Genomic DNA, 8,348 nt, shown 5'->3' with positions numbered 1-8,348 from the left:
AGTAAAACATAATTTGATGGGGCTTATGTACTGACATATCAGTATTGCATGTCCCACAAACTTGGAGGAGTATTGTAAAAGATAGGATGGGTTATAAAAGTGTAAGCATATTGCCTATAATAAGTTGGAATCTCAGGAAGGCCTATCACAGAATTCAAAGTTGTTAATTCCAAAACTCTATATTTAAAAAAGCTATATTTTAACATTCTATATATTTGAATATATAGGTGCTTCTCCACCTGCATTGCTTGCTGTTTGGGGTTTTAGGCTGGGTTTCTGTACAGCACTTTGAGATATCAGCTGATGTACGAAGGGCTATATAAATAAATTTGATTTGATTTGATTTGAATAAAAATCATGCTAGACTAGAGAAGAGGACAACATTTTAAACAAAGACATACTGTACACACGTTCCAGGGAGGGCTGTGGCCGTAAATGGTCCTATAGCCTAATTACCTGACAGATCCTTCAATGTCCTCCTCATCAGGAGCAGCACAGACCTCAGCCAGGACTAACAGGCCACACCACTGAGCCTGTCTCTTCTCCCTGGTTACACATCTCCCCCACCCAATGTAAACAAACACAGCATGCACAGTAAACAGGATATTGACACACACACACATACACACACACACACACTTGCACTTGCACACTCCTCAGTACACCCAGATGTCCTGCTTGGCCCTGCCATTATCCCCTCCTCTACTCCAAACACACAGTTTTAATTTCAAAGCTCTGATTAGCTGATGATTGCATGACAACCGCCGACCAGGTTCCCTTTTCGACAGGCTCCCAGACTGCAACTCAATCATGCCCAATTAGTGGGTCCCCAAACACTCTCTCTTATTAGAGGACTCATAATCGACTCATTGTGTCCTGATTTGGCAAATAAATCACTCTGGAGGTCTCTCTCTCTCTTCTCCCTCTCTCTCTCTTTTCTCCCCTCTCTCTCTCTCTCTCTCTCTCTCACTCACTCACTCACTCACTCTAACCCCCCCCCTCTTTTCCTTGTCCAGGGGTTCAGTGACAACATTTTCAGGCAAGCTTTTCATTGGAGCTGACAGTTTGAGCTACACTGCAGGACTCCCTTTTTTTATTACCCAGAAGAATGAAGAATCATTTAGCGGCGAAGGCATGCAGCATGCGGGTGTCCTTGTCCTACAAGGTTAAGAATCCATTCCGTCTGGACAAGAAAGGAATGAATTAAAATAAATGACGGCCAGATATTTATTGCGAGTTTGTAGATGAAGCTAAGTCACTCCAGTGGACAAGCGGGGGCTGCCAATCGCTCAGTGTCACCGCATGACCTGTTAGCTCTTTCTGCGTGGCACAAGGGAATAACGCTGAATGTCACATCATTCCTCTCCTGCTTGTATATATTTTTTGATATACATTGTTGTATACTGTGTATAAATGCATGTGTTGTTGTGGACAGTAGATGTCAAATGAGATAGCAAGGCATTTGAAATGATCTAGTGCTGGATGCTAGAAATATTAGTCATTTGATTGAAAGAACAGAAGTCCTGAGAAATGGAAGCTTGGTAGACAGACAACACTAGCAGCTGTCTTAGACAACAAGATCTCGAATGAAGAGGATGGATGGGATACAAGAGGACCCTTGAAACTGTCCATTCATTCCTACAACATTCCACAAACTCCCAGCAGAAATCTGTATGTGAGCCTCAGATCTCAGGGTATAACAGCCTAATTAATTAAGTGGACTGTGATGAAGTAGCTTTATCATAGTGGAAAGATGTCCGGTGCCAAGGAAAACAATATGGCTTTCACACAGGTGTTTCCACACAGTGATCATGTGCTATGTTCACAGAGAGTTGTGTTCTGTACAGGCCTCAAGATGAACTACTATGAACATGGAACAGAAATGAATCACTGCACTTCATAGGCTCTGTGGGGTCTACTGGGTGGAGCTCCAGGGGCATGAGGAGCAGGCAGGAGGTCTATGAAGTGATGGACTTACAGGGAACCGCCTCACTCTGTGATGTGGTGGACTCAGAACCCCTAGCCTACAAAGTGGACTCAGTGGTCTCCCACTGTCATTCTGAGCCTGGTTATTGGGCTCATATGGCTTCTGCCAGTACTGTGGATTTGAGCATGCCCAGTGGGCTCTCAGAGGGGTCTGTGGAGTAACCTCTGGATTGTACATACAGCGACTGACAGTACAGTAGCCCTCGACAAGGTGTTGCTGGGTGGCTGTGCATGTTCGTATACCTTAACACGATGATTACTGTCACATGCTTTTCACTGTGTCCAAATCATACAGCAGAGCACAGTCCTCATCATAGGAGACTTTCTTTACTGTAACCATTTGACTCTAATACAGGGTTGGGGAGTAACTGATTACAATTAAGCAGTTACATGTAATCCGATTACAGAAAATCTAACTGTAGTCAGTTACATTACCAGCTAAAATATCGTAATCAGATTACAGATACTTTTGAAAAACTAGATGATAACTTTTTGTTTTACTTTTAAATTCAGAAAGGATGTTTGCGAAAAAATACATTATGACACCGTACTGTTGTCTCAATGATATTCAGTTCAGCATTGAAAAAAGGCGCACGTTTAAGTTTGTTCCACCTGAGCAAGTCTAACCACAAGTAAGAGAACACTATGATGACACACCAAATGCATCTGATGGATTCTTTATGTTACTGTCAGTTATGTTACTGATTACAATTTTGGACAGGTAACTAGTAACTAATGGATTACATTTAGAAAGTAACCTACCCAACTCTGCTTTTAGGCATGTTTGTCTCTTAACTTTGAACTAAAGAATTCCCCCCAGACTCTCTCTCCCACCCACCCACCACTATCCTCTCCTCCTTCATACTTTACTTGGTGCTGTGTGGGGACTGAGGATGTCTATGTGTGTGTGGTGGTCATTAGTCTCTGTATACAAGGTAAAAGTAAACGTCCTGACCAGCTGGCGTGTGACGTGGGGTGCAGCGTGGTGTGGTCTGCCACTGTGAGACCCCCACGGATGAACCACCGAGGCCTGGTAACCCCCTCCCCCTGGCAAGCCTATGAGACCACCACAGGCACTCAGCAGATGGAGTCTCCAGCTCTCCTCTCCCTCTTCCACAGGCAGGCAAGGAGGCTGGGGCTAGGACTGGCCTAACTAACCTCCGTCACAGATGCCAGAAGAAGCCTGGGCCTCCAGTGGAGCCCTGCTGGGGAGATGCTGTGCTGCAGCAGGTGTGATCTCAGCTCCTCTCTCTCCCCCCTGTCAGCACCTCAGTGGTGGAGCGCACACTTTGCACTCTCTCTTCCTGTCCTCACTCCTCTTCATTTAGACACCGTCTGTGCTGAGGTAACACAACCACATCCTCCCCCTCCCTAACCAAAGACATGTCCACTACACTACAGTCCATAGCACAGCAGTTTCACATCTCTGTAGATCCAGATATTCTGACAAACCACTTTTTATCCTTCACTAACAAATAGAGGTTAGTGACAGGTGACTCTGACTGACTCTGGCTGTGGATTGAATTGGATATAACACATGAAGCATGAGGTATGGTGAATAATATGAAGTACCAAGCTCAAAAGTATAACAACCAAAGTAGATGTTTTTGCCCATTTGAGGGCAAATTGTTTCAGTCTGTTGACTCAGATGTTTTTTTTACTGCTGGAGATGAAAAGCTCTCCACCTGACCTCACCACTGCCATGGGGCCTGGCCCACACTACCACTCTCCTTCCCATCAGCCTTTTCTTTATCACCAGCGGCTTCAAGACAAACAGGTTGTGCTACAGGTTCACACGTCTGCAGCCAGCGTTCTCCGTGATGGAGAGGGTTTATAGGGGGTGCCACCGCACCGCGCAGCCGAGTCCCTCACCTTGAACTGTCCCTGTCCACAAGGCCTCAGTGAACCCTATCCCCTGCCCCCCGGCCTTCCCAGCGCCCTGGCCACTCCGACTGCCTCTGAGTTATTATCATAATTTCCCAGAGAGGCATTGCAGGGCCTCTACAGCGTGAGTCGCCCGTGTTTTACAGAATGTTTTGTGTTTTATTGCCTTTGAGTCACTCGTAGGCCAGTGGAGAGGGCCCACAAAGATAAGAAAACCACTCATGTGAAAAATGAAGGGCCTCGCGTCCTGGACTGAGAGGAGAAAAGACTAAATAATAAAATACATGACAAATGTGGACCCTGACTGTATTTCATGTCCCTCCCAACCTATAAAAAAAATATGAGGAAAAAGAGGAAAATAATAATAATGAATTCAGCCAATCTCTGCGTTACAAAAAGAACATACGCTTTTTTCTTGGTCGGTTTGTACTTGAAAAAACCTCCCATGAACACCCCCCCCGACTACCGAGCCCTTTGACAACCTGACACCCGTAAGATGCCCAGGGGCATTCCAAGCTGCCGCTGTCCTAGTCATTTCATGTCCAAACCCACCTGGGGTAAACTAAAAAAGTACTAAGAGAAAGAGAATATTAACAAAAAAAGGAGAGAGAAAAAACAGCACAGTGGAAACTGAAAACCCTTTCCCAACTCACACAACTTTGGACTCCTACATTTAAAGCTTTGTCATTAATGTGGTCAGGAGAGCCCTTCCCCTCAAAGCCCCCTGTAGTTCCGCAGTATAAAGGTGCAGCATATTTAATGGAAAATAAAACATCTGTTTAATCTATTACTTTCAAAGGCAAATCCCCTTTTGATCAAAGAATGATATTGATCTGCCTGCCTCAGTTCTATGACGGGGATTTCTCTTTCAAACTTGAAATATCATCAAGTCTTTGTGGCAAATCAATACAGGGGCTAAACAGCTCTACTTTTTCAAGTCATTTTCAAAGTGCACTGAAACTATTTGAATATGGTTGCATTTGCATTTATTTCCACAATATAAAATCTACATTCAGGTTGCCTATGTATGTAGTGCAGTTGACATTTGCCCTAGAGTTAAAACATTGCTAATGTTTCATCCTACATATAGCCTATAAAGCTTAATAATTAACAAACTCAGGGTCTGAGGATTTATTACTGCATCTCTGGAATAATCAAACCAGATTACTCATCAGAGAAGCTGGACATCCAGGCTTGGCTTATAGCACCTGACTCAGCCTGTAAACCCCTGACCAGGCCAGTGACTGACTGAGGGCCTGTGACAGTCCAGACACGTGGCCCCTGGTGGAACGAGCAGGTCAGTTCCTAATATCCCGTGAGCATTGACGTGTCTGTCCTCACCCGTCACTCTGTGTGTGAGGGGCCCCGGCTGAAGGCTCTGGCTATCTTCACATCTCCTCATTTTCGTAACACTTTAATTACACATCAGCATATTGCTTTTGGGCCATATGGAAGGCAGATAATGAGACTAGATAAAATGTATAAACTTCTGTCAACACCACAGCATATTAGGGGTAGTTGGAAGCATATTATCTCTATTTCTTCTTCCAATTAGCGCCCTGTATCAAAATACATTAAGACAAACCTGTCATCCCAGAGTAGGAAAAAAAACATGTTTTTAGGAGGCCTTGGTCCATTTTTATTAAAACTGTTTTACTTCCCCTGTTTGTTTTCTTTGCCAGAAAGTGAAAAGTCATTTCCACACAGGGAGACATTTCCACACAGGGAGTCATTTCCACACAGGGAGACATTTCCACACAGGGAGACATTTCCACACAGAGAGTTATTTCCACACAGGGAGTGATTTCCACATTGGGAGTCATTTCTACACAGGGAGTCATTTCCACACAGGGAGTGATTTCCACACAGGGAGTGATTTCCACACAGGGAGTCATTTCTACACAGGGAGTCATTTCCACACAGGGAGTCATTTCTACACAGGGAGTCATTTCCACACAGGGAGTCATTTCCACACAGGGAGTGATTTCCACACAGGGAGTCATTTCTACACAGGGAGTCATTTCCACACAGGGAGTCATTTCCACACAGGGAGTCATTTCCACACAGGGAGTCATTTCCACACAGGGAGTCATTTCCACACAGGGAGTCATTTCCACACAGGGAGTCATTTTAAAACCCAGATAAAGGACCCAGTAAACTTGGCGTCCTCTCAAGGTTTTACATTTGGACTTAAAAAATATAAGAAACCTTCCATAAAAAATAACCAGTGTAGATTCACATGAGAAACAACTTCTACTAAATAAATACCGGATGAGAACAGCACTTTTAGATAAAAACTGATGTAACTTCTGATGAAAGAGCCACAACATTTTATATGAGACCCTGACAAATGATAAGAGTTCAACCTAAGAGTTCTTTATTCCATTGAGCTGCAATAAGGATATCGTATTCCACATTAAATACTGGTCAGAGGATCCCACTAAAATAATACCTTGATAAAAAAATCCCCATCCCTCCCCCAAAAAATGATGACCTCAAACAAAATGAGACCTTATCCTCTAAATAGCTCCCTACATTTGATCAGAGACACACAAATAATTCTCTGCTCACCTCTCCGTGACACTGTGTTCTTCTGGAGCCAAATACATCTACACTGCGAGGAGCTCTAGGAGCAAGGGCCGTCTCTCTTCTTACAAATAACGTATGTGTTACAGATGGTTTGACGTGATTAAATTCTGTGCGCCCAGCTACCGAGAGGTCATTCTGAGCCTTGCTGCAGTATCGGGATATAAGAGAGAGGAAGAGAGATGGAGCGAAAGAGAGAGGGAGGGGGAGCACGAGAGCGGAAAGAGGAGAGTATGAGGGACAGAGAGAGGTCACTTTGAGGAGCTGGATGCAGGCACATGCCAAACAGCATCTCCTCTCCCTCTCTAATCCCCACTATGATCCACTGGTGTTCTGGCCAATCGTCTGAGACAGGCCACAACCCGTGATCACTGCGGCCTAATCTGGGTCCTCCGCCCGCGAGCCGTCCACCTCAAATGCCAGCAGCCTGGCGCCAGCAGAGGAGTGGCAGGCGCGGCCATCTCCAGAGAGACAGCTAGAGGTTGTCTCTACATGGATGGGCACTTCGCAGCTCTGCGGGGGTGGGAGGAAGGGGCAACGTGGCAGCTGCTCAGGGCATATGGGCAGAATTCATTAAGGCTGGCTAAATAAGCCAATTGTGGAGAGACTGTACTGTGTGTGAATGTTGGAGAGAGAGTGTGAGGGAAAGAGAGATGGAAGAGAGGGAGACCTCTCGTTACAGTAATTCTGAACTCTGGGCATTAACTTTGGTACTTTCCGTTTCTGTAATACCCATGAAGACTGATTTGACGACTGATTTGAGGACTGATTTGAAGACTGATTTGAGGACTACCAAGTAACTGGCTGAATGGTTATCTATGTGTGACTGGAGATAATTGAGCTGTGAAGATTGTGTGTCCTCCAGGCCTTTGGTGTGTATCCACACGAGTCATGAGACCGCTCTCCGCTTCAGGTAGAAATACACCTAATCACAGTCTGTAAATGTTAAACCTGTTTCCCCAATAGCCAGTGTGGCTTCGGAGGCCGGCGTCTTTATTCACACACATGAACCAGACTACTCTGAGTGAAGACACATTTCTCTGACAAGGCCTAAACACACACTGACACATACTAAACATGTGTGTGCAAACTATGACTATCTAAGGTATAAATGATTTCTGATATATTAATGGCAGAGGACATGCACCATGAGAACTTCTTAGCTACTAACAATCAGTATTATTTTGCACCAGGCCGATGCGCAGGCCGAATGGCATGTACAGTGCATTCGAAAAGTATTCATACCCCTTGACTTTTCCCACATTTCCTTACGTTCCAGCCTTATTCTAAAATGGATTACATTGTATTTCCCCTCATCAATCTACACACAATACCCCATAATGACAAATATGACATTTACAAAACTATTCAGACCCTATATCTAGTACTTTGTTGAAGCATCTTTGGCAGCGATTACAGCTTCAAGTTGTTTTGGGTATGACGCTACAAGCTTGGCACACTTGTATTTGGGGAGTTTCTTCCATTCTTCTCAGCAGATCCTCTCAAGCTCTGTCAGGTTGGATGGGGAGGGTCGCTGCACAGCTTTCAGATCTCTCCTGAGATGTTTGCTCGTGTTCTAGTCCGGGCTCTGACTGGGCCACTCAAGGACATTCAGAGACTTGTCCAGAAGCCACTCCTCCGTTGTCTTGGCTGTGTGCTTCGGGTCGATGTCCTGTTGGAAGGTGAGTTTTTCATCAAGGATCTCTTTGTACTTTGCTCCGTTCATCATTGACTAGTCTCCCAGTCCCTGCCGCTGAAAAACATCCTAACAGCATGATGCCGCCACTACCATGCTTCCCCATAGGCATGATGCCAGGTTTCCTCCAGACGCGACGCTTGGCACTCAGGTGAAAGAGTTCAATCTTTGTTTCATCAGACCAGAAAATCTTGTT

This window comes from Oncorhynchus kisutch, linkage group LG7 (assembly GCF_002021735.2).
Source record: "Oncorhynchus kisutch isolate 150728-3 linkage group LG7, Okis_V2, whole genome shotgun sequence".
Classification (NCBI taxonomy): domain Eukaryota; kingdom Metazoa; phylum Chordata; class Actinopteri; order Salmoniformes; family Salmonidae; genus Oncorhynchus; species Oncorhynchus kisutch.
This window is presented reverse-complemented; position numbering follows the sequence as displayed.